Source organism: Euprymna scolopes, chromosome 7 (assembly GCF_053919585.1).
Source record: "Euprymna scolopes isolate OS-2025 chromosome 7, ASM5391958v1, whole genome shotgun sequence".
In the NCBI taxonomy this organism is placed as follows: domain Eukaryota; kingdom Metazoa; phylum Mollusca; class Cephalopoda; order Sepiida; family Sepiolidae; genus Euprymna; species Euprymna scolopes.
Genome location: NC_136488.1, coordinates 126,650,474 through 126,673,182, shown reverse-complemented (window position 1 = coordinate 126,673,182; position 22,709 = coordinate 126,650,474). Strand labels below are relative to the sequence as shown.

The window sequence follows — 22,709 nt, the reverse complement described above, 5'->3', positions numbered from 1 at the left end:
GTGTAGAAGTACCAAAAACTTTGGGTGCTTGTTAAGATTGAGTCGCCAGATCGATTTTTTTATATGTCGTTTTAAACCAAAACAATATTACTTAATTGTTGTCGAAAATAGGAATATATCCAAAAATTACGAAAATTCATCGAATAGAACTGCTATTGCGTTTTTAGAAAACAAAAAGTATCTATATAGGATACCCCTTCCGAGTTATCTCCCCTATGTATGAACTCTTTATCGACTATATAACATCTAGAAAAAATTCAATTTTACCCAATTTCCGTAAAAATTACTTCTAAGTATAAATAACTTTCTACTAGATAAATTTTCGTAGTTTTAGGATATATTACTATTTTCAACGTGACAAGTAAGTAATATTTTTGCTTTAAAGAACATATTTTAAAAATCGATCTGTCGAGTCTATCTTAAGCACCAACTTTTACAGACAAACTCTGCAAAATTGCCTATATGTATACTAGCAGATTGTCTGGTGAATACGATTGCATATGATATTTCAATCTATGCAGATTTCCTATTTATTATTATAGAGCTGTATTGATTATTATATTGTACCCAATATATAGTAGTGATTTCAAAAGTTAAAAAAATATATAAGTTGGGTACGATTAGCTAAAATCGAAACCAAAACATTTATTGCTCCAGCATTAGTCGTTATCATTTGAGCTTTTATCCGACAAATAGTTAACAATGAACCTACTTTAATGTATAAATGTATATTTGCGCATGCGTAGAAGAGCACTTTAAATTGACTTACTCCTGCCAAGTTCCATTTTTTTTTTTTCAATTTTCACCTCTTAGCAGGTATTTTTTTTTACTTGGGAGCACCACTTATTAAGGCCCAAAGACCACTCGAGGATAAGGATTAATGAATGTAAGATGGCAGTGTAGTAATTGCTAATGGTGTAAATTGGGGATAATTTGATTCATGGGAATGGCTCAACAAGAACTTGTTTACATTGGATTTGAAGGCTAGCAATTATATTGTTAAAAAAGCTTCAACCAGAACTTGCTCCCATACTTACGAAACTATTTAAGCGCTGCCTTAAGGAGAAGTGCTTTCCGACTCCCTAGAAGACCTCATCAGTTTGCCCTGTATTTAAGAATTCAGGTGATAAGTCATCTCCCTCTCAATACAGACCAATAAGTCTCCTGTGTGTTATGAGTAAGTTGCTGGAATCCATATTAAATAGAGAAATAGTCAACCACCTCAGCAGGAATAACCTTCTTAGTGACATGCAAGATCTACTGCAGATGTGCTGACGGTTATATCCCACAGGATTAGTGAATCTCTTGACAAAGGCTTCCTTTCTAGGGCAATTGCTCTCGACATATCAAAGGCCTTCGACAAGGTATGGCATAAGGGTCTACTTCACAAGATTTCCAGCTACGGTATAACTGGAAATGTTTTCTCAATCATTAAATCATTTCTCTCTGATAGGCTCATAAGAGTAGTGGTAGATGGACAAAAATCGGAGGCCTGCAATATAAATGCTGGAGTCCCTCAGGGGTCAATCCTGGGCCCAACTCTCTTCCTGATCTACATCAATGACCTCCCTAAACACATACTTAAATCATTCGTTGACATCTATGCTGATGACACGACCATCTACGGCAACACATCAAAGGCTGTAAATGACAAAGTTCTCTCTGATTCTCTCTCCTCTGATCTCGAGCGCGTGGTTCAGTGGGGGAAGATGTAGCTGGTTACCTTTAATGCATCCAAAACCAAACTGCTATCCTTACATCATCAACGCTCTGATCCCCATCTGGCATCAATTGTGATGGATGGCTCTCGTCTGGGTGAGGCCCCGTGTTTTGACAAGCTTCTGGGTTTGACCTTTACTCCTGATCTGAAATGGAACACGTACATCAAGTCTGTTGCCAAGGTCGCTGGAAAGATGGTGGGATCCTTCTACCGCTCCAGAAGATATCTCACTACGGATGCCATTCTCTATCTATATAAAAGCCAAGTACGTCCAAGGATGGAATACTGTTGCCATATCTGGGCAGGAGCTGCTAAAAAAAGCCTATCCTGCCTTGACAGAGTACAAAATAGACTTCGTGGCTTAGTGGGGGATGCCCTTTTCTCTACCCTGCAACCCCTCTCCCACAGAAGAGACGTTGCGAGCCTGTCCTTGTTTTATCGTTATTTCCATGGCAGATGCTCGTCTGAACTCCAATCTCTGGTCCCCCCTCGCCAATCTTTCACGAAAAACACCCGTCTAGCTGAATCCACTGTGAAAAATTTCCCCCACTCTATATCTGTGCCTAAATCAAAACGCAGATTCCATGAACAAAGCTTCTTTCTTAGAACTGCACGCCTGTGGAACTCTGTTCCGTCTGCCTGCTTCCCTCCGGACTACAACTTGGATGTCTTCAAGTCCAATGTTAACAAATTCCTAATGAACCGCCCCCTTAAGTAAACATTTCAGCAAATCTCCTCACTAACGTAATGTACTTGCAATAACCCTTATCCCTGAGTGGCTTCCGGGCCTTGATAAGTGGTGATCACTGTGTAAAAAAAAAAAAAAAAAAAAAAAAAAGCATGTTGTATTCAACCGGGAAGCAGGCCAGCAAAACAGTGTTCTACAGACCATGTGTCTTGAAGGGCAAAGTTAGGCACAAGATCAGTTTTTAATGTGGTGATATTCCGGCTCCCAAAATAGGGATATTCTGCATCAAAACAAAAATTTAAAACTTCCTCAGTCTAGAAGGATTTCTCTTTCACTGACCAACGATAGAAAAGATGGAGTGTAGTCTTTAACTGCTCTGAAATGTTAGAATAGCCTGGAAATGGAGGATAATTTTATGTTGAAATTATACCCAAAACTGATTCACCCCTCTAAATTCTAAATAAAAAAATAATTAAAGCTATTAGAGCTATGCTGGGGTGACTAAGGATGTTATTATTGTCTATCATACGTGCTGCCTCTTTAAGTTTTCTGATCCGCCATCTTTCTTCTGTATCCAGTATTTTGACATCATCCCACATTGGGGAATTGCTTCCCACATGTTCAACTAGGGCTGATTTTTTGATTTCTCCGCGTGTGACAGCTCTTCAGTGTTCTTCTAGTATCACTTTAAGTGGGGCGACATATTTCACCTTTGTAAAGCTTCCCACATTTACACAAAATCTCATAAAAAGCAGTTTTTTGTCATTAGTTTTTCAGTCAGGAGTTTTACATGCATCAGGTATTTTTGGAGTGTTGAGTTGCTCTTAAACACTGTCCTAATACCGTATTAAAATTTTTTCGGATAGGCCCTTCGAGTATGGTGTGCAGACCATGGTGGGTTTTTGGGTGGTTTCTTTTGGTGTTTGATTTGGATTTTCTGAAGCTCTCTGGGTAGTTGTTTCGATGAAGGGTTGTTCTTAGACTGGCTATCTCTTCCTGATACGTAGTGTTGTTATTACATATTGTCCTCGCCTGATGTTGTAGGCATTGGAGAATACCTTTCTTCACAGCCCGTGGGTGGTGTGAGTTAAAGTTAAAGTATTGTCTTAAAGGTTGGCTGTCAGTATACGGATGTCATGAAGCTTTGATCAGTGCAGGTTATCAATAGGTCTAGGAAGGATGGTTTGTTGTCATGTTCCTTTTTCATGAACTGAATGGATGGATGGATTGAGTTCACATGTCCCAGTAGTACTTGGACGTCCTCCTGGTGGGGCCAGAGTATGAAAGTGTCATTCACATATCGTAACCACATCGTGAGTTTCTGGGCCTGATCTTATTGCCAGTTCCTCAATATGCTCCATATATATGTTGGCTAGCACTGGCGATAGTGGTGATCCCATAACTAGGCCTTCTTCTTGTCGGTATATATCGGTTCCTATCGTGAAATGCGGTGTTTACACAGAGAGATAACATCTCCATTAAATTGTTAATTGGAATACATGAGTGTTCTTTTATTGTGATATCTGAGGTCAGTCTTTCCTGTACTACCGTTAAAGTTTCCTCAGTAGGGACTTTTGTGAATAGACTCACTACGTCTAGGTTCACCATTTGGTTGGAATGGATGTGAGCATCGTTAATTATCTCAACGAAGTGTGCTGAGTTCTGGACGTATGATGAGGATTTGTCCACGATTGGGATTATTATCCTCACTAGGAATCGGTTCAAAGGGTGGCATGCTGAGCCTCAGGAACTGACGATGGGTCTAATTGGGATGCCATTTTTATGGATCTTGGGTAGGTCGTATAGGTGTGGTAGTCTGCTGGGGTGTTGAGTCAGTTCTCTATATTTTGCAGGAGGTATTATATGTTTGATCCTGCAGAGGGTCTGTGAGAGTTCCTTTCCGTCTTTTGGTTTGGATTTTTATTGTTCTTTGTAGTAGCTGCCAGATTCTATTAGTAATTCTGCTAATTTTTTTGAGTACTATTTTCTGTTCATTACTACAGTGGCATTACCTTTGTTAATCGGTAGTATTATGATGTTGTGATCACTGCATAGTGGCTTGATGGCTGATATTTCTTCTTTTGAGAGGTTGGGTTTTGGGGTTTTGAATTTTCTAGTGCTTGTTTCATTCTATCTAAGTTCATCTCGTCTTAGGTAAGTTTAGGGCTGCTTCTTCTATTGGCGTTATTATGTCCAAGTATGGAATTCACTTGTTGGTTATGGCGAAGTTGAGGCCTTTATTTTAGCACTGATTCTTCAGAAGGTGTTAGTTGTTTTTTATATCGACAATGGCACTTACTGGTAAATGGTGGACTTGAAACCTTCCTTATGATCTACGGACCCACCCTCAAACATATGGTTCGAATTCTTGTAATGCAGAGCCAACCCTCTTTCCTTAGTAGGAATAGAAGCATGTTCTCGTTGTTTGTTGTTTTTGTTTTACGACATATCAACCCTTTTCAGATTATTTAATGCCGAATCCAGTTATTTTGAAGAAAATTTTTTTTAATAGAATATATATATTTTTTTCAAGTCGGTTTCTATTTAACCCATAGTTGGGACCCTAACAGGTACTACCACTCCAGGTCAGAGTGGACCTGAGGGCAATGCCAATTAAAGGGTGGCTCCACACTCCCCAAAGCCCGCAAACTGGATATATCGTTTATATATATATATATATATATATATATATATAGTTTTAAGGTCATATCCATGACCAAGCATGTTCTCAACACCCGAAGAAGGTCGCAGGTTGCAGCGACCGAAACGTTGTGTTAATAACACCCAAGATGAGAATAATAGTCCGATTAATCAACATAACACAAGCTAAATGAACATATTAAGCAGCTTTCAACCAACAATAACTATAAAGATCATCTTATTCCGAATCTAATCTAGCCATTCTCAACATTTCCTCCATCATTGACCCCCATCAGCTTTATGTATTTTTCCATTTACCTTATACTCCCATACAAAAAAATCATAGCCATCATAAAGTGACCGAAAAACAAGAAGGTCAAAAAAAGAACCTTTTTATTATTTAGAACTGTAGGTTTTGTATAAAAAATATTTTGGCGCTTCTACATTATTGGGACGAAACTTTGTAGTCGATAAATGGAGTTTTTAGATAAAAAACAATAGTTTTTAATGATCTTTTTTGTCAATTCTAATAAATTACAATGCTAGCTTCCAAAGTATGCAATCGAAATTACCTGAATATTATTGAATTGTTAAAAAACAACAACTTTAATCGTGTTAGCAGGTGAAAACTTGAGGCCATCTTGTTTAAATCGAAACAGAAAATTACTTCCTTTTTGAACTCTCCTGTGTTTTATGATTGTTTTCGTCAAATTCTATTTTTATTTTCTTTAATAAATAATTTTCTACCTTCTCAATTTTCGTAATTTTTTGATATGATCATCTTTAAAATACGAGGAATACGTAGATACCATTGTTTTCATGTGAAATTCAGTTTTACGATTTTCGAAATTTCGTAGAAGCACCAAAATAGTATGATACATTTGTATAAAAGCACCAAAATAGTATGATACATTTGTATAAAAAAAATAAAGAAAATCAAATTTTTTCTAAATAGAAAATTATGAATTTGTATTGCGTTTCTTAGACATGACCCAATCTGAAAAGAAATTATTTTAAATTATCAGGTACTTTAATTATTTACCCTCGACTATTTTTACCCCTAGGGTAAGAACCTCTGATCTAATCCTTGGTGGATGCTACAATTTTATTGACTCTTCCAAAACCAATGTTAGCTTATTTAGATAATCAGGCTCAAGATGTGATCATAATAAGGTTCTATGGTCACTTTATTTGTGTCATGTGTAGCTTTGTAAACTTGTGGAGTCACTTTTTAAAATTGATCTTTTGCAGCACATTTTATAATCAGGGATCCTTGGTGAGCGTCTGTAACCAAAACTATGTCGCATTTTTGTTATCTGCCAACATTTTAAAAATGAGTTTTTCTAACTTTTTCACAGATTTATGCTATCATGTCGCTAATTTATCCGAAACTTTCTACTTATTAAAATACTGACTTCACCCATTCATTCCTATTCACTATTTTAAATCATTAAAACGAAACTAATTTTTTTTTTTACTAAGGAGTCATCACTTATCAAGGCCTGAAGGTCACTTGAGGATAATGGTTTGATAAGAAAAAGGCAACAAAACTATTGTTATTACTAAAAAAAAAATAAACTGAACTGGTAATACCTAGTGTGGTATCATCCCTGGGTGGGTTGTGCTAACTTCCTCCTTCAGAGGAAGTTTATTGGGAATATCAAATTCACAGATGATCCCCAACCACATGCATATGTTGGTCATAGGAAGGTGAGATATTGCGCCTAATATTCCTAAATGACCTGTTACTGGCTAGGCTCCATATTGCTTAACTTGATTTGATCTTATGAAAACCAGTGTATAAACGCGATTGATGTGATCTAATGAAAACCAGTCTATAAATGTGATTATACCGTATACGAAAAAATACACACCCACAGTAACATAAGCACATCAATAACTTCATTTTATCATGGATAAAAAGTACCTTTGCGATTCTTTCCAGTCAATTGAATGAACTAAATTTGGTTATTTATGAAACGACTTACTCGACTTACTCGTACAACAAGTATTTGTTGATGTATAATTGCTAACTCAAACTTAATTCCCCCCTCTCTCTCTCTCTTTCATATATATATATATATATATATATATATATATATATATATACAAACACGAATATATATATATATATATATATATATATATATATATATATATATATATATAAAATTTAAAAATCAAATTATAATTAAATTAAAAATCCGTTTCATAAGAAGGAACAACAACAAAATCAATTATCTGTACGATCGTTTCAATTTTTAATTTAATTATAATTTGATTTTTAAATTTTAAATTATCAATCACATTGCTTAATATTGAATTAGCTCTAGGACATTTAACTATCGAGCTTATTATATATCTAAATTACAACGAGCACTTTCTCTTTCCTGTATTTTAATTAAACTAGTAATTTCACTGTTACATTAAAATACACTCAGCTCTTTAGACTATTGTTCTAATCTCCTTTAAATTATATATATATATATATATATATATATATATATATATACAAACACGAATATATATATATATATATATATATACAAACACGAATATATATATATATATATATATATATATATATATATATATATATATATATATATATACATATATATACCAAGTTTAAAGGTATTGAGGAGATAAAACCCATGAATTAAAACGAAGTTATTAAGAGTGCTCAATAAAAAAGAGCCTAATATATTATTTTATTTATATATATATATATATATATATATATAGACAAGTATTACATACTCGCAACACTAAACATGCTAATGTTTCGGTGTGAATTGATTTATTAAAAAACCAATCGTTCCTCATCAGTATGTAATACTTGTCTATATAAATAAAAATAATATATATATACATATATATATATATATATATATTGAAAATAATTACATATATAAATGAATACGTTTTGAAAGCTGAAAACAGTGCATTTTTTTTTAATATATAAACAAATTTATTTGCTTATATCAGATATATTTTGATGCGAAACATCCTTATCAATGTAGAGTCTGTTTTTTTTGTCTTTTTTCCTTTTTCTTGACCGCATGGTGGAATTTTGCGTGCGAGGGTGACGGTAGTAGCCCGATGTCCTTGGTAACGACTCGATATTTAAATAAACAGACTCTATTATTATTGTTTTTTTTTGCCCCCCCCCCCCGACAAAAAGAAGGTGGACCTGTAAATTCACCCTTGTCCATTCGCCCATTCGTCTGTCCACACTTTTCTCAATAACTACGCCTTGGAATTTTTCAAAATTTTGCACAAACATTAAGTATGATATGAGTAAAAAAATAACAGTGGATTTTCCAGGAAAATCCGGTTGCCCCCTAGGAGTGCCTTTCAGGTTAAAATGGCTAAAATTAACACTTTTGATGCCTTGGATTTTTATAAAACATTCTGAAAAGTTGTAACTTACTGATTTCTATAAAATTTGGTTGTCTATACTTCACAATAACTCTTGGGTGTGCACCAGGGGCTGTTTTAGGGCTAATAAAAACATTCCATTTTTGGGAATATTTTACCATATTTGTCCAAAATTTTCTGTGTATGTCTATTTAGCAGTTTTGCATGGTGCTGAACTCAAATTTAAATATGTTAAGGCCTTGGAGACTTTTGGAGCTAAATGTGGAGGAGGAGGGGCAAATGATGGATTTAGTCCTTTTTTTTTTTTTGCATGGTACAGAACTCAAATTTACATATGTTAAGGCCTTAAACTGCACCATTTGTTAATTTTCACCAGGATTTGACGTCCCCTGGGGACTTTTGGGGCTAAGTGGGGGTTGGGAGCAAATGCTGAACTTAGTCATTTTTTTATACCTCATTCACTGTGCACTCACGGGGGACCATGCATACTTCATTTGTTTTACTTTTGAACTCACTACTATATATTGAATACAATATAATAATCAATAGAGTATTGGATCTATAATAATAATAATAATAATAAATATGAAATCTGCATAAATCAAAATATCATATTTAAGTATATTTTATGACTAAGCAACATTGAGCAGTTTGCCAGTTTATATATATATATATATATATACAAACGCACATATATATATATATAAACGCCGAATATTCAGTGTAGCTTAATCGCCATGTATATTTTATAAATTACTATATATATATATATATATATATATATATATATATATATATATAGGTTAATCATTTACTTGAAACATTACCCAGTTTGTATATACCAATCGTAATAATTAAAGAAAATGTTTTCATAAATAAAGTTTTTTATATTAAAATTTTTTTAATATAAATTTTTTAAAAAATCCAAGCTCAATGAATGCCCTTTTCGGGGGGGGGGGGGGGGGTCCAGAGCATATATCACATAATATAATAATTTTCCAAATATCAAGTTTTCTCAGTTGGCCATTTATTACTTTTTCATATATATATATATATATATATATATATATATATATATATATATATATATATATATATATATATATATATATATATATATATATATATATATATATATATATATATATCCTATATCTTGCTCTAACATACATAAATTCAATGAGATATACAGAACATATATTGGTTAAACACAAGTGTATGGCACATTTTGGCAGAGAAATGTTTCATTTTACAAATAAATCAATTTAGCATTGAAAAAAAAAATTAGTTAATATTGAGTATTCGCTGCAAAATTCCCCAATAGCTTTAAAAACTGGATTTTGAATTATTGACTGGTACCAAGCTTTAAAAGAAGCAATAGAAGCTGCTGCTGCCCTGCCTACAACATTTTCTTCACCATCTTATTCATTCCTTTATTTCAACATCATGATACACGGTTTTTATTGTATAGATTATTTATATATATGGTCTTTGTTAATACAGAAATCTAAATTCAATTTTATATAAAGGTTGTATTGCAGTTGAAATGGCTGCCTGTGTTCAAAATTTAACGATTTTTAGAAAAATTTTAAACAAAAACCAAAACACTTGATTGTTTCCATTCAAAACTTACATTAATAATTATTAAGAAAAAGTTGTGGCATAAAACCAAGATTAACAACTTGCAGAAGTGGATTCACTGGAAAGACTGAGAAAGACACTTCTCATCCAAAATTCTAAAAAAGGGGAAAAAAAAAAAAAAAAAAGAGAGTGGTGGGTTCATTGACATATTTGCTTTGTTGTAGGGTGTCTGGCATAATCGCGTTGACATACCGGTTTATTTATATTACTGAAGTTTAGCAACATGGAACCTGACCAGTATAAGATGGGTGATGATTTGGGAATGCTAGGTAATGCCCTTCTTGTTACGTTATTATTACGTTAATAAAAGGGAGATAATCGAATGGAATTGGAGTTACGGCCCCTGAAGCATCTGGGTTCACGTCAAAATAACTGGATTTTACCAAAGCTCGGAGAAGCACGTGTTTGTTTTTTTTCTCTCTCCGCAATCTATATTCAATTGAACATATACACCGTGGTAATAATCGATATTTAGCCAATATCGATTACCTCTCTGCTAAACACCACACTAAGTTCTGTATGACTGGAATATACAACTTGGACAGACATAATTTTGACTCTCTTTGTGCAGCTATCAGCCAATCAGGTTACGTCAAGCAACAGTTGTTGTGCCCACTATAAAAGATGTTTTTTATATTCACCTCACTTCGGATTTACCCCCACATTCGCCATTATTTTCTGATTTTCTCTAGTTTTGCTAGAAAAATATTTTTTAAAAATATATAAAAATAAAAAATATATAAAAGCTTCCAAAAATATCTTTTTTTTTTTTTTTTGTGTTCTTCTATTGACACTAAAATTTAAAGTTTAAATCATGTACAACTTGTGCGGCTAAACAAACACACCTAAGAAAAATGCATTCACTTCTGGTTCTAAAAATAACAAAAAAAAAAAGATAAATAAATAAAGACACAATTACGTGTTCAAACAAAAAAAGATAAATTTCAGAGGTACAAAGATTTAAAAAAATTGCCCATGCAAATTCTGCGGGGGAACAAAGCTTAAAATGTGTTTTTTTTTTGGCGGACGTAGTTGAAAGTATACCATGTGACAAAAGGGTATACTTCTCGGCCAATCAATGCCAAGAGAAAGATTTAATTTTCCAAACCTTTTTTCTCACATTGTCTGGGAGCCGATGGACAAATACTTAAACGAATTCACTCACTCACCTACTTCTCACTCGACGCTCTGCACTCTGCATTCCTCACTCTTTGCTCACTTCTCTATTCACGCCAATGACTCCTTTGCTACATGTTTTTCCACCAGCATGACAAAACATGATTATCCACATGCACACACACACACACACACACACACACACACACACACACACACACACACACACACAAGCGCTCATCCACATGCACGCACACAGAGAGCGAATAATGCCGATATTCAGCCACACGCAAGAACATTTACTTTCTTCCTTATTTCTCCTAGCACACACCAAAATTAAACCTGTTTTCTCACTGAGAAAACAAAGGACACTCTCTACTTTTTCTTGTCAAAGCAATGAACAATCTCAATAACTTTCACATTTACAAAAACTGTCTATCCAGACACACTTTCTGGTCCTGGATATGACCTAAAACTATATCCGATGGTGAGGCCCCAGTTGCGGGCCTTGGGAAGTGTGGAGCCACCCTTTAATTGGCATTGCTCCCAGGTCCACTCTGACTCGGAGTGGTAGTACCTGTTAGGGTCCCAAATATGGGTTAAATAGAATCCGACTTAAAAAAACAAATATACTCCATTAAAAAATCGTTCCTCAAAATCACTAGACTCGGCATTAAATAACCTGAAAAAGGTTGATATGCCGTAAAAAGAAACAACCAACCAGACCCACTTTCTGGACACTATAAACAATGTTTCGTTTGTTACTTGTTATTTTTGTGTAAATAAACGCCGTTTATTTCATATATTTTATTTTATTTTATTTGGGGTGGAAAAAGGGATCTTATGAGACCTGAGTATCACTACAAAACTGCTTATTTATGCAAAGTAGGATTTTCAACATTAACTCAGTTAAAGACGAAAGCCAGAAACCAGTCCTAAACAACAATTAGGCACAAACCTTGATGTTAATCTAAAAACCCATCTTTTAAAATCTATGCAAAATAAATAATAATCAAAAAATATATGCAAGAGTATATGTGTGTATGAATAAATATTTGAACATTATTTTAAAATATACAAAGATTCTAAGATTAAATTGATTTTTATTTTAAAGATTAGTTACTGTGTGAGTAATTGAGTCTACTAAAAGTTTTGGGTATGTTTTACAATCCACAGAGATTCGAAAAAGTGGTAAAAAATTCAGTTATATAACAAATAAATGTTATCAAAGGCAAGATAAGTTACTCTTTTTCCTATATGGAAAATTTTTTGGTGGTTTTACTCACTTCAAAACGTTTATTCAGTTCGAGAAACATACAGTGTCGAGCGTTACATGAGAGCAAGAAAAATGGCTGCAAGTTGACTTTTGAATACTTAAAGTTTTGATAATGACTTAAAAATAAAAAATTATACAAAATACTGTTAGAAGCCAATCCAGTATGTTACCGTGACATATATTGGGTGGGTTTCCAACAGTATTTTGTATTATTTTTTTTATTTTTAAGTGCTAGTTTTAATATAAAAGATATATTTTTATCTAAATAGTCATGATTAAAAAGAAACATCCTCCAAAATAAACAAATTACTTATCAGGTATAGCATAACGATATTTTGGCCCTTCTACACTATTAGGACAAAATTTTGTAGTCGATAAATGGAGTTTTCAGATGAAAAACGATTTCTACTGACATTTTTTTGTCAATTCTAATAAATTACAATGGTAGCTTCCAAATTATGCAGTCGAAATTACCTGAATTATTACAAAAAAATAGCAACCTTAATAGTGTTAGCAGGTGAAAAATTGCTGCCATCTCGATTAAATTGAAACAGAATATTACCCCCTTTTGAACTCTCCTGTGTCTTACGATCGTTTTCATCAAATTCTACTTTTTATTTTCTTTAATAAATAATTTTCTATCTTATCGATTTTCGTAATTTTTGGATATAATTGTCTTAAAAATACAAGGAATTCGTCGATACCATTGTTTTCATATGAAATTCAGTTTTTGCGATTTCCGAAATTTCGTCTAAATAGTGTAGAAGCGCCGATTTTTTAAAATTTAATTTTTTTTTATATATATATATCTTTTCGATGTGTACTTTTAAGTTAGCTTTGGAGGCTCAGAATTATTATGAGTGATCTCCCTTGAACCATATTCAAATTACTGAGCCACGATCAAACTCAAGGTATATAATCCCACCGTACGGCAAGAATATGAATATAGAAACTGGACTCGGCCTCTTTCTTGTCTTTGTTCTCCACCTTTTCGTGTATCATCCTTTGTATATCCGTCTTACATTTGTCTTTGACAAACTGTTTATGCAAAAATAAAGTCCATCCGTCCGTATACAGCAATTAAATTACACAGAGGCCTTTGCATTTGTCCCCGAAGGGAATCATCAGACTAAAATGCCTTAAACGAAAAAAAAAAAAAAAAAAAATATTGAAAATTTGATACATAAAATATCATATCTCCTTATAACACTTTATATGGATACATGAAATAATAATAACTCGCGGGACCTGCGGAAATTTCACAGTGGACTATTGGCGTTCTCTGTAGATGTCCAGTGTAAATGGAGACGCTCTGATATTATTGTAGCTCTTTTGTTAAAACTGCAAATGTATTTATCTAAACTAAAAGGACGCTCAACATAGCTCGGTTGTAAACTACGCTTAAATATGATATTTTAATGCTTGCAGATTTTGTATATATTATTATAGAGTTAATGTTCTGTTGATTTCTATACAGCTGTTTAGCATTGATTTCCCATTAGCAGTGACCATTGGCTTTCACTGGAATTTTGGTAGCAATAAGCCTCCCTAAGATCCCAGTCCTCTTTGCACTCATCCAGTGGAGGTCTGGCTAGTGCTTTCTCTCTTTGATTTTTCCATTCTCCTCAACCCTCTGCGACCTTTTGGTATGGTGCCTGTTGATGCCACTCCACCTTTTTGGATGTGGGTGGAGGTATAGGGAGATTAACTTACAATTATAGTTTCAGTTTTTTTGCTTCCATGTGGTGCTTCTTTGTGTTTTACCGCTGTAGTAGTTTCTATATGTCCAGTTACTGCCTATGGCTCATGTGTATTAGTCTCCATATTTAAAGGTTTTTAGATTTATGTATTATTATTATTATTATTATTATTATTATTATTATTTACTCACTAGGAGTAGTCACACAGGCCATCATCAAAGATTTCTCTTTGAGAACAACTTGTGGTGTTCTCTGGAGTCTGAGTGACAACAAGTCTATCAAGATTTTATTATTATTATTATTGACTCACAAGGAGCTTTCACACAGGTCATCAAAGATTTATCCTTGAAAGCAGCCTGTGATGTTCCCTGGAAGCTGAGTGACAACAAGTCTCCCCAGGTTTCCAGTACTCTCCACCTCTTTCGATACCATTTGCAAATAAATTTGTATTATCACAACAGCTGCTTGCCATTGATTTCTTGTTGGCAGCAGCTATTGGTCTTCACTGGAATTTTAGTGGCAATAAGCCTCCCCAAGGTCCCAGTTCTCTTCACCCTTATCTGACGGAGGCCTGGTCAGTTCCTCGGTTTTTCCTTCCTCTTTGACTCTACTTGGTTATTTGGTCTCACTCTTTATTTGGGGGGGGGGGCAGTGATATGGCAATGGAAAGTTGGGAATGGGGTTGGATTAGATAACTTATAGATATGCGGCTTCAGTGTTTTTGGTTCCATGTAGTATTTCATGTTTTACCTTTGCAGCACTTTGTCTGACCACGCTTGTTGCTCCTGTGTGTTAGTTTCCACATTCAAGGGTTTTTCTTAATATTTCATCTGTTTTCATTATTGTTGTTCATTGTATTTTTCCAGTCATTCCTTGGATTCCAATTTCTCCCATTCTTTTTTCGAAGTTTTTCAGGATTGTTTCTAGTGCTCCTACTATTATAGGTATTATTTTGATTTTTTTCATCTTTCAAATCCCTTTCAGCTCTCTGGCTAGCTTTGTGTATTTGCTCTGTTTCTTTGATATTCACCTTGTGGTCAGCTAGAACAGCAAAGTCTACGATTTGACAGGACTTTTCTTTCTTGGTAATTATTATGACATCCGGTCTTCTTGCTTGGATGGATTTATCAGTTTGTATGTCCATGTCCCATAGGACTTTGTGATTCTCGTTTTCAAGAACTGTTACCAATTTATGTTTGTACCACTTGTCCGTTCCATCTCATATGCCCTTTGAAATAACGGTATGGAACAACCAAATATTCTTGATATATATATCGGATTACTGATTTTCCCCTTGGATCACTACTCATCCGACTTGGCAGTAATATCACGGAAACTATTGAACTCATTCTGATATTGGACTGTCCAGGTTGTATGATATCCTTTTTTCTATGACTCTTAATCACCATTCAAATAAAATTTTCAATATATATGCTAAAAGCAAAATATTTATTTATTCATAGCTGAACATTTTGCTAATTGCATTTCATTTCCTCTGATGATGTGAGCCATTATTGAAAATCCATGGATTAAGGAAGTAAACATAATTTTTCTTCATATATTCCTTGTTTCAAACAATAAATTCTTAACTTAAATATATGTGTATATATTTTGATTTACAGAATTTAATTTTAATTATCAAACTTATATAAAGCTGAATGTGTGTGTGTGTGTGTGTGTGTGTGTGTGTGTGTGTGTGTGGTCACGAATAGGCTCCTATATGGTTGACTATTTAAAAAAAAACGATTACATATAATGATAGAAGATGTATCGAGACACAGGAATGGGTATGTTTGATCTGGCAGAATGGTGGTTCATTAAAATTGTGGGGGTCTGCGTTCGCGCTTGGTCCACAAAGTATGGAAATAAAAAATTAAAAAAAAACGTTTACAAGTGTTTTTGATATAGATGTACATAAGAATACTTTGATAAGTATGTTTTAACTTAAATAGGGATGGTATAATAAGATTGTGGGGTTTGCGTTCGCGCCTGGCCTCCATAACATGGAAATAGGCACAAACTTTAATAAAGACTTTTCATATCTATCTGCATAAGTATACTTTGATAATTATGTTTCAGTTTGAAGAAATATGGTATAATAAAATTATGGAGTGGTCGTTCGCACCTGACCTCCATAGAATGGAAATATGTCACAAAGTTTAACAAGGTTTTTTAATATAGATCCACAGAATATTGTGATAAGTATTTCAGTGTGAACAGGTATGGTATAATAAATTATGGGATTCATCTATTTTATTTTTACTTTCATCATATTTTGCTTTGGTTTTGATACCCCCAAATTCGAAGCTATCTCTTTACAATCCTTCCTTTTCATAACCTATCATAGTCCATTTACAACCCTTCCTTTTCATAACCTATCAGCGTCCATTTTCTGTAGGCTGTTTTTGAACCCAGTCAACGACCGGTACTTTTGCTAGTAGATATATATATATGTGAGAAGAATGTTGTAGTTTGTTTGAAGCATTGTATGTAAGCTAAGAAGATACGTTTGAAGGCTTAACAATGTAGAAGGTGGGACAATTGTTGAATACAGAATTAATAATTGACAAATTCACTAATTTTCAATTAAAATATTTATTTACCGGTGTGAATGGCTGTATTCAGTTGTGTTGATGATATAATGTTCCATGGCTGTATTCAGTTGTGTTGATGGTATCACAAGTTCCCGAAATTTTCGTAGATATACTCCCTTGTCAAGGGAAAAGAAACAAAATAGACTCTACTCTCTGAGCTGCTGTTTTGATATGCAATTAATAATTATTGTTAATTTAATATGAAAACAGTAGTCCAGAGAGTAGGGTCTATTTTGAGGCGACAGATCGATTTTTTAAATATCATTTGAAGCAAAAACAATATTACTTACTTAATTGTCATGTCGAAAATAGTAACATATCCAAAAATGATGAATTGTGTTTTTAGTATAAAAAAAAAATCTATTGCTGGGCTAAAAATGTTGGTAGCTAGTATTTTGTAATCTAAAATATGCTTTCTGAGTTATGTCCCCTGTTTCTGCATTCTTTATTGTCTACTTTAAAGCACTACGCGAAAAATGCAATTTTACCCGATTTCCTGTAAAAATTACTTTTAACTATAAGTAACTTTCTACGACGAATTTTCGTAATTTTTGGACATATTACTATTTTCAACATGACTATTAATTCACTAAGTAATATTGTTTTTGCTTAAAACGACATATTTAAAAGATTGATCTATCGCCTCTCTCTCAACAAGCACTCTCAATTCTGTAGTCGGCATCTGCATCGTTTAATATTTATTCTTGCAGTTGAAAAAGGAATGAAATAAAAATAAAGACTGTTTGTATTCACTAATTCCTGTGGCAGGAAACGGCAAGAGTTAGAAGCAAAATATTGAGAATGCATATATAACACAACTTTTCTGTTTCTTTCTTTTTTTGTTTTTAAATTCTTGCAATCAGTGTAGGTTTCTTTTTTTTTTTGTTTTTAAATTCTTGCAATCAGTGTAGGTTTCTTTTTTTTGTTTTTAAATTCTTGCAATCAGTGTAGGTTTCTTTTTTTTTTTTTAAATTCTTGCAATCAGTGTAGGTTTCTTTTTCACACACTTCTTCACCATAACAATACACTTGTTTACACGATCCTTAGCTTCTGACAGTACTTGACTGAGAAGAATGTGCTGTACTGGAACAGCCTTCTTATTCATCTGATCTTGCACCATGGAGTATTGTTGTCACATCTGGACTGGTGCACAAACCACTAGTCTCTCCATATTGAACAGAGCGAAAAAAAAAAAAAAAAGAATTTCTAATAAATCCCCCATTGCCTACCAAGCTTCAACCCCTGTCCCATCACTGCAGTGTTGCACCCCCGTGCTTGTTTTACAAATATTTTCATGTAATGTGCTTCGATGAACTTACTGCATTTGCAACCCCTTAATATAAATACCCACGACCCAATCAACTAGCTGCTAAATCTCACTCCTTTACTATACAGATCACTAGATTTTGGAAAATTTTCAGCTCAAATAGTTTCTTTCCTTGGACTGCTTGCTTTTTGAATTCCATCCCTGCTCTCTGTTTTCATGACCGTGCCAACATGCTGAAATTTAAATGTAATGTAAATAAACATCTTGCTGTCCAACCTCCCACTGAAGTTACTTCTCTATAAATCTGGCCCCTACCACAGTAGCCCCCTACATTTCAATAGCAATATGCCTTGTTTGGAGTGAATAAAAGTTTAAAAAAGAAAAAAGTTTTTTTTTCCCCCCATTTTACTCAAGATAACAGGAACAGTTCTCCGCATGAAGAATCATTCAGTGGACCTGTTTTTAAGGTATGCGTCTATGGAATGGTTTGGAAAACAGAGTTGAGAGAAATTCCAGAGGAATCCATTGTTGTGTTGAGTGGAAGATGGGGAAGGGTATAGGGGTCAATTTTTTTTTTTTTTTTTTTTTTTTTATTCAATCTTCACCCTAAACAAGGCAAGTGCCACTTTGAAGTAGGGGGCTACTATTGGGGATATAATTTGCAAGGGCATTATGAAGGGAGATGAGTAGAAAGATGTTTGTTCACATTACACTTGAACTTCTGTATATCAATACAGTTGGGAAAGCAGTATCCTGGAAGGGAGTTCCAAAGACTAGCAGTTCTGGGGAGAAACTATTGGAGTAAAAGGCTTTCTTACACCTATGGATCTCTACTGTAAAGCGGTGGGACTTAGCTGCTTGTCGGGTCCATCAGGGGTAGTCACGTCGAGGAGGTACAAGTGCTTGCAGTTTGTTAGAGCAGCCATCATTAAAGTATTTGTAGAACAAGTAGAGGGATACATTTCGCCAATGGGACAGAGACTGAAACTTAGATGACAGTTCAGGACCGATCAGGTTGGCGACTCTCTTTTGAACCCTGTCCAGGAATGAGAGACAAGCAACAGATGCACCAGCCCAAATGTGACAACAATACTCCATACATGGGCGGATGGTGACCTTATAGAGGTACAGGATACTTTCAGGCGTAAGTAATTTTCTGGCACGGTAGAGAGAGCCCACCTTCTTTGCAGCAACCTTGGCAATGCTCTCAATGTATATATTCCAGTTCATGTTCCCTGTAAACATTAGGCTGAAGAGTTTAAAGGAAGTACTTTCAGGCAGTGTATTCTTAGCCATTGCTATTTGTGGTAGAGAAGATTTCTTGTAATTATTGAAGGAAACAAGCTTAGTCTTGGCAGCATTGAATGGACCATCCATTTTTGGCCCCATTCCACTACAGATTGGAGGTCATCCTCTAGTGATTCTGCCATTTCCTTAGATATGGGTTCATTTATTTTCCCCTCATGATGGTATCATCGGCAAATATACCCATCTCCAAAACAATTTTATCAGGGAAGTCATTTATGAATATCAGAAACAATAATGGTTCAAGGATAGACCCCTGGGGTACTCCCGCATTTATATCATATTGTTTAGATGTACGACCGTCAAGGACAACTAGAATTTTTCTCTTAATTAAGAAGGATTTAATTATATTGTGTATTCTTCCAGTGATACCATATGATCTAATTTTCCTTAGAAGACCATCGTGCCATACCCTGTCAAAAGCCTTAGATATATCAAGGGCTACCACTCTACCCTCCCCTGTTTTGTCCAGTGAACGGTATATACGTTCAGAGACTACAGTTAAGATATCTGCCGTTGAGTGGGCTTGCCTGAATCCATATTGTTTGTCGGTCAGGAGTTTAGTAGCTGTTAGGTGTTGGACTAGGGCTTGATTAACTAAGGACTCAAATATTTTGGTGAAAAGTGGGAGGAGGCTAATGGGGCGATAATTTAGGGGGTTAGTTCTTTCACCAGAATTCTTGAAGACTGGTACCATAGAAGCGGTTTTCCAGCAGTCGAGAAAGCAAGATTCGTTAAGGTATTTATTGTAAAGTTTGGAGAGATCTCAGCAGAGCATTGTTTTATTAGCACAGCTGGTATGAGATCTGGTCCACATGCTTTTGAAGTGCCTAGGTTTTTTATGATACCATGCACCTGAGAAGAGGGTATTTTCAAATCGTCTAGTGTGGCGTCTGTCCGCAAAGGAAAGTCGGGGAGAGAGTGGTGTGCTGGGTTCAGTGTGGAGTTTGAGGCAAACCGACTAGCATCGACTATTAAGCTCAATTCCTGTGATATTATTTGTAACAACGAAAATGTTAAAAAAAAAAAAAAACTTTTTCTAAACAAAAAGCAAAAGCATTCATTGAAATAACCTACACCGTAAGGAGTAGGTCGAAAATAGTTGGACAGTGTGTGAGCAAAGAAAGTGAGAACATAAAAAATTCTTGGGCTGCCGAAAGTTCACAAACAGTTTCTCTTCGGGCAAAGATAGCCGGTGCTCAGGGATTCAGTGGGCAGAGGCACAAAAGAAGAGATTAATATTTTTGTTGGCTGGTGCCAGGGAACTTTCTGGTGACTTCTATGATTCCCTAATGGATTTTAAGTACCTATTTACAATGCCTCCCCACGGGACAGAGTTAGACACCAGGGTCGTTTTTTAACGTAGAGAAAAGGTACAAAAATAAAAATTGCCTCAGTCGTGAAGGATTCCTCCTCTCATGAAAGAGAACGAGAAATGGAAGTGCAGCATCTGAAGAACAGATACTACACTTTGATCTTGGCCAAAAGGCCAAGAAAAAAAATTATGATATTTAAGTAGTCCTTCAGGAAACAGATGAAATTAATATGCCCTGGAAGCTAATTGGTCAGTGTGTGACCAAATCACATAACAGGAACAGTTCTCCGCATGAAGAAACAAATATTAATGTTTATGACTGCTACAAGGTCATCAGACTTGAGTGTTATTAACTTGAAGGGAGAAACAATGTAGTTTGTTGTTCTGAATTAAAATAAATGGCTTGCTGACACCAACCTTTCTTTGTTTTCTTTCTATCCTGTTTCCCTTCCATTCTTTTCTTCATATTTTCCTTTTTCTTTTTTTTTTTCTTCCTTTATTTCTCCAAGTCTGGCGGTCACAAGGCTTGTGTCAAGTCAACACTAACCAAAAATTTGAAAAAGAAGTATCCATCAGACTATTAATAATACAGAGCCCCCCCCCCCCAAATGTCATTCATGGAACCGTTGATAAAATTTGGGTTCCTCTTCATTATAATAGCAAAATGCAGAAAATCAAAATACTGAATTTTAAGTAAAACTAATGGTATTTACTTAATTGTTGTGTCACAGTAATGAACATATCCAAAAATTACAAAAAAAAAAAAAAAAACAGTATGGTATAAAATTAATAATGAAAATAGTTTTCGAAGACAATTGGGAAAACATTTTTGGCCCGAGATTTTCAGTTTTCAGAAAATAATTACCTCCCTTTTATTACGATTCGTACTCTCCATTTTTTTTTATTTATTTATTATTTATTTTATTATTATTATTATTATTATTATTAATTTATTTTTATTTATTTATTTATTTATTATTATTACGGTTTTATTTATTTATTATTTTTTTTTTTTTGCAAAGCTTACTTTTCTCTAATTGTCTTTGAAACTATTTTCTACTTTATCGTTTTTCATAATTTTTGGATATGTTTATTATTGTGACATGACCGTTAAGTAGATTCCACTGGTTTTACTTGAAATTCAACATTTCGATTTTCGAATTTCTCTTTTAGAACAAAGAACCAAAATTTGTAATCTTTTCTGCAATCCAACCATATATGGTACATATTAACTTCAATCAATGTCCACCAATTTTCAATTTTTGAATGTCTAGCAGTTTTTGTCTTATCACCACACAATGATAAGCACACCTGGATATGAGATGCACAATTGTTAATAACTATGACACTGCCTTTATTTGGGCTGTGGTAACCATGTTCAGTTCAGGAATTCTCTGGAGATTATTTTGATAGTCATTATCTTTAGGACAATCTCACTCATAAAAATCTGGCAGGAGTGGATTAAAAGTTCAGCGAGTGTAAACTTAAATCTAGTTCACACCTCATACTGATGAGACGATCGCTAAAGTGTCCCGGCATATCAATGAAACATGAAAAAGCAAACTGAAACTTGGTGGACAATTCTGGCATAGGCAGAAGTTTATTTGCACCAAATATGGTTGGATTGCAAAAAGGATCGTGCGTTTTATTAACAAGGGGCATACTTGGGGCGTCATGTGTACTTTATTTATTTTTTTATTTATTCATTTATTTTTTATTTATTTATTTTTTTATTCATTTATTTATTTATTTTTTATTTTTTATTTTTTATTTTTTTATTTATTTATTTATTTTTATTTATTTATTTATTTTTATTTTTTTGTGAGATAATGACAAAGGTCGTTTAGAACGAATCATTGCTTATAAATAAAAACGTCAGTAAAATAGACAGTTTAAACTTGAATTCAAGAAAATTATATATATTTTTTAAAGATCATAAGTTCCCCGTGGTTCAGAAATGTTCAAAGGATCTGTCGACATTCCTTGTGTTTTGAATAAGCAGCGACATTGGAAAGGGGCAGATGGATCTGTTCGAGCACATGTCTTCTCCCAACGTGTGCTGGACG

General features: G+C 34.2%; 1 pseudogene; it reads right to left on the bottom strand.

Moving 5' to 3' along the window:
- Window positions 1–20,696: 20,696 nt before the first annotated feature.
- LOC145280496 (U2 spliceosomal RNA) lies at window positions 20,697–20,829 on the bottom strand (annotated as a pseudogene).
- Between the last annotated feature and the right edge of the window lie 1,880 nt (window positions 20,830–22,709).